The 13,226-nt window shown below is 39.6% G+C and overlaps 1 non-coding gene across 1 annotated transcript; it reads right to left on the bottom strand.

Annotated features, from left to right (window-relative positions):
• Positions 1–1,109: 1,109 nt before the first annotated feature.
• On the bottom strand, positions 1,110–1,217 carry LOC148567014 (small nucleolar RNA R71). The gene has a single exon (XR_015882330.1). It is a non-coding gene; the product is annotated as a small nucleolar RNA R71 (small nucleolar RNA).
• Between the last annotated feature and the right edge of the window lie 12,009 nt (positions 1,218–13,226).

The raw sequence follows: 13,226 nt of genomic DNA, 5'->3' as shown, positions 1-13,226 counted from the left end.
TTTAAAATCTTTTTCAAAATGATTTTCAATCATATCTTTTTCAAAATTTAATTTCAAAATCTTTTTCTAACTTCTTATCTTTTCAAAAATTGATTTTCAAATCTTTTTAAATTAACAACTTGACTTTTTGTTTGATTTTAAAAGTTTTCTATTTCAATCATATCTTTTTTTAAAACTGCCTAACTACTTTTCTCTCTCCAATTTTCGAAAATAACTAACCCCTTTTTCAAAATTCTCTTTTTTTAACTAATTGTTTTAAATTCTAATTTTATTTTATTTTCCTTCTTAAATTCGAATTCTAACTTATAATTAAAATAAAAACAAAAATATTTTTCTTTTTAAAATTTGAATCTCTTCTCTCTCTCATCTCTTTCTATTTATTTATTTATTTATTTATTTATTTACTAACACTTCTCCTCTTCTTAAAAATTCGAACCCTCTCCCTCTCTCTGTGTTCGAATTCTTCTTCTTCCTTCTTCATTCTATTCTTCTATTCTTCTACTCACATAAAGAAATCTCTATACTGTGACATAAAGGATTCCTTTTCTTTTCTGTTCTCTTCTTTTATATATGAGCAGGAACAAGGATAAGAACATTCTTGTTGAAGTTGATCCTGAACCTGAAAGGACTCTGAAGAGGAAGCTAAGAGAAGCTAAAGCACAAAACTCTGGAGAGGACCAAACAAAAATTTTCGAAAAAGAAATAGTTATGGCAGCCGAAAATAACAATGGTGGAGATGCAAGGAAGATGCTTGGTGACTTTACTGCACCCACTTCTGACTTCTATGGAAGAAGCATCTCAATTCCTGCAATTGGAGCAAACAACTTTGAGCTTAAGCCTCAATTAGTTTCTCTAATGCTGCAGAATCGCAAGTTTCATGGACTTCCATTGGAAGATCCTCATCAGTTTTAGCTGAATTCTTGCAAATCTGTGACACTGTTAAGACCAATGGGGTTAATCCTGAGGTCTACAGACTTATGCTTTTCCCATTTGCTGTAAGAGACAGAGCTAGGACATGGTTGGACTCACAACCTAAAGAAAGCCTGAACTCTTGGGAAAAGCTGGTCAATGCTTTCTTGGCCAAATTCTTTCCACCTCAAAAGTTGAGCAAGCTTAGAGTGGAAGTCCAAACCTTCAGACAGAAGGAAGGTGAATCCCTTTATGAAGCTTGGGAAAGATACAAGCAATTGATCAGAAGGTGTCCTTCTGACATGCTTTCAGAATGGAGCATCCTATGTATATTCTATGATGGTCTGTCTGAATTATCCAAGATGTCATTGGACCACTCTGCTGGTGGATCTCTTCATCTAAAGAAGACACTTGCAGAAGCCCAGGAACTCATTGAAATGGTTGTAAATAACCAGTTCATGTATACTTCTGAAAGAAATCCTGTGAATAATGGGGTGACTCAGAAGAAAGGAGTTCTTGAGATTGATACTCTGAATGCAATATTGGCTCAGAATAAAATATTAACTCAGCAAATCAATATGATTTCTTAGAGTCTGACCGGAATGCAAGCTGCATCCATCAGTACTAAGGAAGCTTCCTCTGAAGAAGAAGCTTATGACCCTGAGAATCCTGCAATGGAAGAGGTAAATTACATGGGAGAATCCTATGGAAACACCTATAATCCTTCATGGAGAAATCATCCAAATTTCTCATGGAAGGATCAACAGAAGCCTAATCAAGGCTTCAATAATAATAATGGTGGAAGAAGTAGGTTTGGCAATAGTAAGCCTTTTCCATCATCTTCTGAGCAACAGACAGAGAATTCGAAGCAGAGCCTCTCTGACTTAGCAACCATAATCTCTGATCTAAGTAAAACCACTCACAGTTTCATGACTGAAACAAGGTCCTCCATTAGAAATTTGGAGGCACAAGTGGGTTAGCTGAGTAAAAGATTTATTGAAATCCCTCCTAGTACTCTCCTAAGCAATACAGAAGAGAATTCAAAAAGAGAGTGCAAGACCATAAACACGTCCAACATGGCCGAACCTGTAGAAGAGGGAAAGGCAGTGATTTCCACTGAAGAAGACCTCAATGGACGTCTACTGACCCCTAAGGAGTTCCCTATTGAGGAACAAAAGTAATCTGAGGCTCATATAGAGACCATAGAGATTCCACTAAACTTTCTGTTGCCATTCATGAGCTCTGATGAGTATTCTTCCTCTGAAGAAGATGAAGATATTGTTGAAGAGCAAGTTGCTCAGTATCTAGGAGCAATCATGAAGCTGAATGCCAAGATATTTGGTAATGAGACTTGGGAGGATGAACCTCCATTGCTCATCAATGAACTAAATACCTTGGTTCAACAGAAACTTACCTCAGAAGAAACCGGATCCCAGAAAGTTCTTAATACCTTGCATCATAGGCACCATGACCTTTAAGAAGGCTCTGTGTGACCTTGGTTCAAGTATAGACCTCGTGCCACTCTCTGTAATGGAGAAACTAGGGATCTTTGAGGTACAAGCTGCAAGAATATCACTAGAGATGGCAGACAAATCAATGAAATAGGCTTATAGACTTGTAGAGGATGTCCTAGTGAAGGTTGAAGGCTTTTACATCCCTGCTGACTTCATAATCCTAGACACTGGGAAGGATGAGGATGAATCCATCATTCTTGGAAGACCCTTCTTAGCCACAACAAGAGCTGTGATTGATGTGGACAAAGGAGAGTTAGTCCTTCAAATAAATGAGGACTACCTTGTGTTCAAGGCTCAAGGATCTTCTTCTGTAACCATGGAGAGGAAGCATGAAAAGCTTCTCTCAATACAGAGTCAAACAGAGCCCCCACACTCAACTTCTAAGTTTGGTGTTGGGAGGTCATCATCAAACTCTGAGTCTCTGTGAAGCTCTCTAAGAGCTCACTGTCAAGCTATTGACATTAAAGAAGCGCTTATTGGGAGGCAACCCAATGTTATTTAATTATATTTATTTATTTTCCATTATTATTTTATGTTTTCTTTAGGTTGATGATAATGTGAAGTCATAAAAATAGCTGCAGAATTAAAGCAAAATGAAAAACAGTATCAAAAATAGCACACCCTGGAAGACAGACTTACTGGCGTTTAAACGCCAGTAAGGATAGCAGAATGGGCGTTTAACGCCCAGCCTGGCAGCATTCTGGGCGTTAAACGCCAGAATGGGTAGCATTCTGGGCGTTTAATGCCAGAATGAGGTGTCTAGCATCTGGCTGGCGTTAAACGCTAGAAATGGGCAGCAGACTAGCGTTTAACGCCAGGAAAGATAGCAGAGCTGGTGTTTAACGCCAAGAAAGGTAGCAGAGCTGGCGTTTAACGCCAGAATTGGCACATAGAGGGCATTTGAATGCCAGAATGGTGCAGGGAGCAGAATTTCTTGACACCTCAAGATCTGTGGACCCCACAGGATCCCAACCTACCCCACCACTTCTTCTCTCCTCTTCACAACTTTCCATAACACTCTTTCCCAAATACCCTTCACCTATCAAATCCTACCCTCTTTCCTATATCCTCTTCACTACTCACATCCATCCATCATAAACCCCACCTACCTCACCATTCAAATTCAAACCATTATCCTCCCAAACCCACCCTTTCTCACACGGATTCCCTCTCTCTCCTACCTTATAAATACCCCTCCTCACTACCTCCACTTTCACACATCACAAATACTTCTTCCCCCCTTGGCCGAACCACTCACCTACCTCCATCTCTTCCATTTTTTCTTCTTCTACTCCTTTCTTTCTTCTTTTGCTCGAGGATGAGCAAAACCTTTTAAGTTTGGTGTGGAAAAAGTCCTGCTTTTTTTTTTTTGTTTTTCCATAACCATCAATGGCACCTAAGGCCGGAAAAATCTCTAGAAAGAGGAAAGGAAAGGCAATTGCTTCCACCTCCGAGTCATGGGAGATGGAAAGATTTATCTCAAAAGCCCATCACTAAAAAGAGGATGGAGCAAACAAGAGAGCCCACTCATGAACCTCAACAAGAGCATGAGGAAATTCCTCATTAAGAAATCCCTGAGATACCTCAAGGAATGCACTTTCCTCCACAAAACTAATGGGAGCAACTCAACACCTCCTTAGGAGAATTGAGTTCCAACATGGGGTAACTAAGGATGGAGCACCAAGAGCACTCCATTATCCTCAATGAAATCAGAGAGGACCAAAGAGCCATGAGGGAGGAGCAACAAAGGCAAGAAAGAGACATAGAGGAGCTCAAGCACTCCATCAGATCTTCAAGAGGAAGAACTAGCCGCCATCACTAAGGTGGACCCGTTCTTTAATTTCCTTGTTCTTATTTTTCTATTTTTTGAATTATATGCTTTATGTTTTGTCTATGTTTTTGTCTTTACTACATGATCATTAGTGTCTAGTGTCTATGTCTTAAAGCTATGAATGTCCTATGAATCCTTCACCTTTCTTAAATGAAAAATGTTTTTAATTACAAAAGAACAAGAAGTGCATGGTTTCGAATTCTATCTTGAAATTAGTTTAATTATTTTGATGTGGTGGCAATACTTTGTGTTTTCTGAATGAATGCTTGAACAGTGTGATGCGGGCAGAAATTGGTGAATTAAAAATTGTTAATTTATATGCGTTGCAAGTATAGTTTTTAACTCACCAGAAATCTGCCTATCAATTTAAAAAGGTGTCACAGAAAATTGAAATTAAAATACTGGGAGTATGAATCCCAGGTCGTCTCCCAACGAGTTGTAGAAAAGTGTGCTATTTTATTAATCAGATGTTTTCAAAAAGGTTTGAGTTGAGTGAACAGGGAATTAAATTGGAGAATTTGAATAATGTAAATAAAAGCCTTGATTGGGAGTTGATTAGTTGGAATTCCTATTATTGTTGGAATACTCTCAAGATTAATTGACAATTAAAGGTTGTCCTATTTATTTATCCTTTACTAGGTAAGGGAAAGTCAAATAAGTTGGAATGCTACGTCTGTTCACAAGTTGCAATCCACTTAATTAAAAGAGATTGGTGTTAGTGACTAGAAGGCAATCCAACCATAAACCCAATTACAATTTTTCTTTCAAGCTTTCCAACTCAAGGGTTCCTTTCAATCAATTCCTCGTCAAGTTAGGGAACTACTCGCTCATTGTGAATGTAAAATTCATAGCATATGAAAAGGAATTAAAGAAAGACATTGTAAATAAAAATCAAAATAGTCAATTAAAAATAAAAGTGATCCTTGTATTAAATAATCCTAAAAATATTTCAACGGTAAAATTAAACAAAGAAAATGACATGGAAGAGTAAAGCCAAGTAAAGAAAACGAACTAGAATGACGAAGACTTGATGAGGTAATAGCTCTTCTCAATATCCCAATGCAAAAGCAAGAGAAAATTAAAATCCTAAGAACTATGAATGTGTAGAGAGAAAACCTAGGGGAGGAGTAAAAACTAGATCTGAAACTAAAAACTGTGTAGAATGAATGTTGTCTTTGGTTTCTGCATGTTCTCTGGCTCTAGTATGTTATTCTGGGCCGAAAACTGGGTCAAAATCACCCCCAGTGAATTTTGCAGATTATGCAGATCGCGCATGTCACGCGATCGCGTCATCCATGCGGACGCGTCATTCGCGTTTTTCCCTGCCACGCGTTCGCGTCGTCCATGCCTCCGCGTCACTTGTGCTTTTCCAATCCGCGCGGTCGCGTGAGCCATGCGGCCGCGTCACTGCGATTTCTCCTCTTCCGCGTGGTCGCGTGAACCATGCGGCCACGTCACTTCTCGCTGGTTATCTCCTCAATTTCTTGTGTTCCTTCCATTTTTGCTAGCTTCCTTTCCAATCTCCAACTCATTCATGCCCTATAAAGCCTGAAACGCTTAACACACTGATCACGGCATCGAATGGAATAAAGGAGAATTAAAATGCATAATTAAAAGTCCCCAGGAAGCAGTTTTCAATCATGTAATAATTTCAGGAAGGAAATATAAATGCATGCTAAATTAATGAATAAGTGGGTAAGGATCATGATAAAACCACACAATTAAACACAATATAAACCATAAAATAGTGGTTTATCAACCTCCCCACACTTAAACATTAGCATGTCCTCATGCTTAATTGAAGGAGATAAAATAAATAAGTATGAACATGTAGAAACTCCTGCAATGTAATGCAATCCTATATATATGAATGCAACTATATGATTCTTGCCCACTTGATCAAAAGCAAATAAGCTTTTCAAAATAATTACAAATCAAATTCCACCAATTCTATCATTATACAGTAAGACAGATAAAAGTGCAAGAAGATAGCTCATGAAAGCAGGGAACATGGAAATTCAAGCATTGAACCCTCACTGATGATGTATGTACGCTTTAATCTCTCTAGTGTATAGGGTAATCACTCTATCCTTCTTTAATCATGCTCTCTAACTTTTGTTCTTCTCCTAACCAATCAATAACAGTTAATATACCAATGCAAACATCATGAGGTCTTTTCAAGGTTGTAATGGGGCCAAGGTAGAGGTAGGGATACATTTATGGTTAAGTGGGCTTATAAATTGAATCTTTAATTAACCCAAGCTTTAACCCAACCTATATATATTTAGTATAGCCTTAGAATTCATACCTAGCTACCCAAAATTCCCTTTTACATTCCATACTCATGTATCAACTTTTTATTTTAATTTTATCATATGTGCATTGATCTTTGAATTCTTAATTCAGCATTGGGGTGATTTTGTCCCCTTGTTTATTTATTGATATTTTATATATATATATATATATATATATATATATATATATATATTTTATAGACATAAAAATAAACATAGCTTATCAATGCACATAGATTTTTAATTCTTATAGTTTCACATGAGTAGGTATCCAAATTTCCATTGTATTATCATGACACACTCCCTTAATAACTTTTGTTCCCACAATTTCTCATACTTAACTAGCACACACAATTCTATCTTAAGCTAACCAAAGATTCAATTTGGGATATACAATTGTTTTTCCGCTTAAGGCTAGTAATGTGGTGAAATATAGAACAAATGGGATTTAAAGGCTCAAAGTGGTTAACAAAGGTAATTGAAAAAGGGTAGGCTTAATTTGGATAAGTGAGTTTAAACAAATAACGGCCTCAATCATATGCAAGCATACAAATATAATAAATATTGGACATATAGGATGAAACAAAGTATAGATTACAATCATAGAGAAGTAAACACACAAGAATAAAATATTTATGGTTAAATAATGTAACCATGCATAAAGGCTCAAATCTTCACAGGTTGTGTGTTCTTTAGCTCAAAAATCATGTTCCAAATACAACTTCAAGCAGATTTATCATAAATTTTTTTTTTAAAAATAAGTGAAATTTTGTTCCAAAGATAGAGTCTTAGAAGAAACTTATTGTCTTTTCAATCAAGTAGAGCATGCATGCAACTAACCTATTACTATGCAATTTATCCTATTCTATAAAAGAAAGAAAATTTGACTAAGATATCCTAATTTATTGGTGCTAGGGAAGAGAAATTACCTCCAGAAGTTAGGTACTGACCGACCTCACCACACTTAAGGCTTTGCACCGTCCTCGGTGCCATCTGTCAGGAACAGGGGTGGGCTGGTAGCAGTATCTCCACAGTCGGGACCATCATGGCTCCCTGTGCTGGTAAAGAAAGTGGAGTCCGAGGTGTTTGAGTCATTGAAGTGTACCTTGAGTAGCTCCTTGAGGTGTTTAAATCGGCGCTCGTTGCGGCGCTCTCTTAACTTCGCTTTCTGTTCTTGCCGATCCAACCTTTCGATTATCTGCTGGAGCAGTTCGTCTGTTGTAGGTGCTTGTGGTGTTGAAGAAGAAATATCTTCAACCGGTGCAGTAGGAAGGCTTGTAGTGGCTGTTGGAGGTCTGAGGTATTTCCCATTAGGGACATACTGATCATCCCGTGGAAGCATGGCTTTGGTGTCCCCAGCTCTGTAGGAGACTCCGGCTACTGAGACAAGGTCTGAGATTAAGGCGGAAAAAGGTAAGTTGCCCGCGATTTGGACGTGTCCCATGGCATTCCGGATATGTCTTGGTAAATTCAGAGGCTGGTCTGTAAGGATGCACCATAGTAGAACGGCCATGTCCGCAGTGAAGGAGGACTCGTGAGTGCTCGGAAAGACGTAATGGGACATGATCTGTGCCCATACGCGAGCCTCCAAGGTAAGTGCTGAAGCTGATATTCCCTTAGGGCGGGTATGATGGTATCCGTAGATCCAACGGCTTCCAGGTAGTGTGATAACTCTGAGAACAGCTTTCTAGTCAAATTGGTACATCTGGCGCTTGAGTGCGGCTTCTTGAAAGGCGTCCAATCCATCTGGAATAGGGGGAAGACCTAAAGCTTTTCGAATGGCCTCCTCTGTAATGGGGACTTGCTTCTGACGGACAAAGACAGACTGCAGGGTAGGCAGGTGGAAGTTAGAGTAGAACTCGACTAACCAAGAAAGATTGACCTGCCTTGGTTGTCTCTGTAGGAAACCCCATTGTCTTCGTTCAATTTGCAGCTCAACAAAAGTAGCAATATTGGGCGGGAGGATAAGAAGGTGTTCGTTGTTGTAGCTCCTTTCAGCCAGGATGGGGAACATCAGCTCGCAGTAGCAATTGGAAAATCGCGCAGTGTCCTTTGCTTGAAAGGCTTTCTCCTTTTCATCAACCTTTATGATCCTCTTAACTCTTTTTGTTGAGGGCTTGATTGCAGTTGAAGAAGGCTCTGCCACTAGTGCTCTTTTAGTTCCTCTTCTTGCTGGGGGTTTGGGAGTAGCTTTCTCTTTTCCTTTCTTGGTGGCCATTCTGAAAAAGGGAAGAGAAAGTAAATTAAACTCAAAGAGATATATAGCAAGGAAGAGAACGGAAAAGGTGGTAATGGATGCACATTAGGAGGTAACTGACATTAACACACGCTCATGAGTACATGTAAAAAGTTATCAGTGGAAAATAGCTAGTGCATATAATGACAAGTGAATGCAAGGTGTTTATTGGCATGCTGGAAAAAGGCATGAGTAGCATAGATCAAGCATCACTTTGTAACAAACCATCACGTTTGTATTGGCAATTAAATTTAATTAATATAATAGTAGAGGGAGTTTATGAAAAGCAAGCATTGAATAGTAGAAAAGAATAATGTAGAGAAGTGCATAATGCCATATGGACTTTTTCACTAACACATAGCATGCATGGTGAATAAGGTATAGAAAGTATTAAAGTGAACATGCAAGCAACCCTTTAAAGAAAATAATATATAATTGCCAAACAATTTGCAACAATTCACAAGCATATAATGAAGAATAATGACTCAAATAAAATGCTAACACCATGTAAAAAGGGAAGAAGAATAAGGAAAATATGAATAATGAACAGAAAAAGAAAAGAAAAGAAAATAACATATAAAATAAGAAGAATGATAGAAAAGGAAAGAGGGAGGAAGAAAATAAAACCTTGTTAATGGAGGTGAGAGAGAGAGAGTGAAAGGGGAGATAGAAGGAAGAAGGGAGAAGGAAGAATTAAGGAGGGAAAAGAAAAATTAGGATTTGGAGAGGAAAAAGATAAGATATTTTGGCAATTAAGTTTGAGCTGTACGGCGCAAGCGACGCGGCCGCATGGGGCACGCGTTCGCGTGATTGCGCTTTAGTTCAGGTGACGCGGCCGCGTCAGTCACGCGGTCGCGTGACCCATGTTGTGCTTCTGCCGCGAGTGCAGCCTCGCGCCTGCACAACTCTCTGTTCGAAATTGATATATTTGCCAAATTTAGGGTGACGCGATCGCTTGGGGCATGCGATCGCGTGAGTGGGCTTCAGAAGGGAACAACGCGGATGCGTGGGCCATGCGTCCGCGTGCGTTCAGCACCAATCCAGCACCACTCTCGCACAATAATTTGTTGTGCACCCTTTTTACGTCGAAAATCAGGGCACGCGGCCGCGTGGGTCACGCGGTCGCGTGAGAGGCCGTTATTCCCATGAGACGCGGACGCGTCGGCGATGCGGTCACGTGGGACGATTTGTGCCACTGGCACACCTCCAGCCATGCTCCAGCGTGACTCTCTGTTCGTTTTTATTTTCTCCCCTCTCCTTGCGATGCGGACGCGTCGCTGATGCGGTCGCGTCACGCAGCGTTTTTCTTTAAATAAGAATATGCAAATGCAGATGCACAAAATGTACTGATAAAGAGAAGAGTTATTGAATAGAAAAACTAAAAATAAAGAAAAGAACGATCATACCATGGTGGGTTGTCTCCCACCTAGCACTTTGCTTTAACGTCCGTAAGTTGGACGCTCCACTAGCTCAATCTTCTGCTATGTGGAGATCTTCCAAGAGGATGATCTCAAGCTCCTTATTTTTCTGCATCTTCTCGCCATGGTATAGCTTCAGGCGTTGTCCATTAACTTTGATAGGTTCAGAACTTGAAGGATGACTTAGGTGATAAACTCCGTACGGTTTGGCCTTCTCTACTCTGTATGGACCTTCCCATCTTGATCTCAACTTACCCGGCATGAGCCTCAATCGAGATTTGTAAAGGAGGACTAAATCCCCAGGTTGGAACTCTTTTCTCTTGATGTGCTGATCATGTACAGCCTTCATCTTCTCCTTGTATATTCTTGAGTTCTCATAAGCTTCTAGGCGAAGGCTCTTCAGTTCTTGCAGTTGCAACTTCCTTTCAGCTCCGGCTTTCTCAATTCCCATGTTGCACTCCTTGACTGCCCAAAAGGCTTTGTGCTCTACTTCAACTGGGAGATGGCAAGCTTTTCCATAAACTAAGCGGAAAGGACTCATCCCAATGGGTGTTTTGTACGCTGTCCTATATGCCCAGAGTGCATCTTGTAGCCTGGAGCTCCAGTCTTTTCTATGAGGTTTGACTATCTTCTGCAAGATACGCTTTATTTCTCTATTTGACACCTCGGCTTGCCCATTGGTCTGAGGATGGTATGCTGTTGCAACCTTATGAATTATCCCATGCCTCTTCATTAATCCTGTTAGTCTCCTGTTACAAAAATGGGTGCCTTGATCGCTCATGATTGCTCGTGGTGATCCAAAGCGACAAATAATATGGTTTCTCACAAAGGAAACAACAGTGTTAGCATCGTCAGTGCGGGTAGGAATTGCTTCCACCCATTTGGAAATGTAATCCACAGCTAACAATATATAAAAATAACCATTAGAATTTGGAAATAGACCATGAAGTCAATGCCCCAAACATCAAAAATTTCACAGAAAAGCATAATTTGTTGAGGCATCTCATCCCTCCTGAATATATTATCAAATTTTTGGCATGGAAGACAAGATTTACAAAATTCAGCAGCGTCTCTAAAAAGAGTAGGCCACCAGAATCCACAGTCTAAGATATTTCTAGCTGTTCATTAGGGGCCAAAATGCCCTCCGCTCTCAGATGAGTGACAGGCCTCTAAAATGGACTGGAATTCTGATTGAGACACACAATGTCTAATTACCTGATCAGCGCCACATCTCCATAAATATGGGTCATCCCATATATAATATTTAGACTCGCTTTTCAGCTTGTCTCTTTGATGCTTAGAAAATTTTGGAGGAAATGTGCGGCTAACTAGATAATTAGCTACAGGTGCATACCAAGGAAATACCTCAGATACTGCTTGCAAGTTATCAAACGGAAAATTATCATCTATAAGAGTAGAATCATCTTTAATGTGTTCAAGGCAACTCAAGTGGTCTGCCACTAAATTCTGGTTACCACTCCTATCCTTTATTTCTAAATCAAATTCTTGTAATAGCAGTATCCAACGTATAAGCCTTGGTTTGGACTCCTTTTTAGCTAATAGATACTTTAAAGCTGCATGGTCCGAATACACCACTACTTTAGTACCAAGTAAATAAGCTCGGAATTTATCCAGAGCAAAAACAATAGCAAGAAGCTCTTTCTCAGTAGTAGTATAATTGGACTGGGCAGCGTCTAAAGTCTTAGACGCATAAGCTATAACAAAAGGATCCTTACCTTCACGCTGAGCTAGCGTTGCTCCTACTGCATGGTTGGAAGCATCGCACATGATTTCAAACGGCTGACTCCAGTCTGGTCCTCTCACAATTGGGGCTTGAGTCAGGGCGGATTTCAGTTTATCAAACGCTTGTTTGCAATCCTCACTGAACTCGAACTCAATATCCTTCTGCAGTAATCTGGATAAGGAAAGTGCTACCTTACTAAAGTCCTTAATAAATCTCCTGTAAAAACCTACATGGCCAAGGAACGAACGGACTTTCCTCATAGAGGAGGGGTAAGGTAAACTAGAAATAACATTCACCTTTGCTGGGTCTACAAAAATGCCATTATTAGATACCACATGTCCTAATACAATCCCTTGTTTTACCATAAAATGACATTTTTCAAAATTCAATACAAGGTTTGTATTAACACATCTATCTAATACTCTAGATAATCCATCTAAGAAAAGGCTAAAAGAATCACCATAAACGTTAAAATCATCCATAAAAACCTCCATACAGTCCTCAATAAGATCAGAGAAAAGACTCATCATACACCTTTGGAAAGTAGCTGGTGTATTGCACAAACCAAAGGGCATTCTCTTGTAAGCATAAGTCCCAAAAGGACATGTAAAAGTGGTCTTTTCCTGATCCTCAGGAGCTATATGAATCTGGAAATAACCTGTGTAACCATCTAAAAAATAATAATGTGATTTACCTGACAGGCGATCCAGCATTTGATCAATGAATGGAAGTGGGTAGTGATCCTTACTGGTGGCTTGGTTGAGACGCTTGTAATCAACGCAGACTCTCCAAGCATTCTGAACTCTAGTTGCTATGAGCTCTCCATGTTCATTCTTCACTGTAGTGATTCCAGACTTCTTGGGCACCACTTGTACTGGGCTAACCCATTCACTATCTGAAATAGGATAGATGATACCTGCTTCCAACAGTCTGGTCACTTCCTTTTTGACAACTTCCAAGATAGTGGAATTTAATCTTCTTTGGGGTTGACGGACTGGTCTTGCTCCCTCTTCTAAAAATATTCTGTGCTCACATACTTGAGGTTTGATGCCTACTATTTCTGCCAAACTCCACCCAATTGCCTTCTTATGCCTCCTCAGTACATCGAGTAACTGCTCTTCTTGTTGTGAAGTGAGTTTCCTTGCAATGATAACTGGAAACTTCTTCTCATTTTCAAGATAAGTATATTTGAGATGTGGAGGAAAAGGTTTTAATTCCAACTTCTGATTATGGGCAGGCTCTGGATTGTCTGGAGCTTGTGAAAATGCTGAGGTGCCCTC

The sequence above is a fragment of the Arachis ipaensis genome, chromosome B4 (genome assembly GCF_059453495.1).
Source record: "Arachis ipaensis isolate K30076 ecotype BB chromosome B4, ASM5945349v1, whole genome shotgun sequence".
In the NCBI taxonomy this organism is placed as follows: domain Eukaryota; kingdom Viridiplantae; phylum Streptophyta; class Magnoliopsida; order Fabales; family Fabaceae; genus Arachis; species Arachis ipaensis.
Note: the sequence above shows the minus strand (reverse complement) of the source record. Positions and strands in the feature narration are given on the sequence as shown.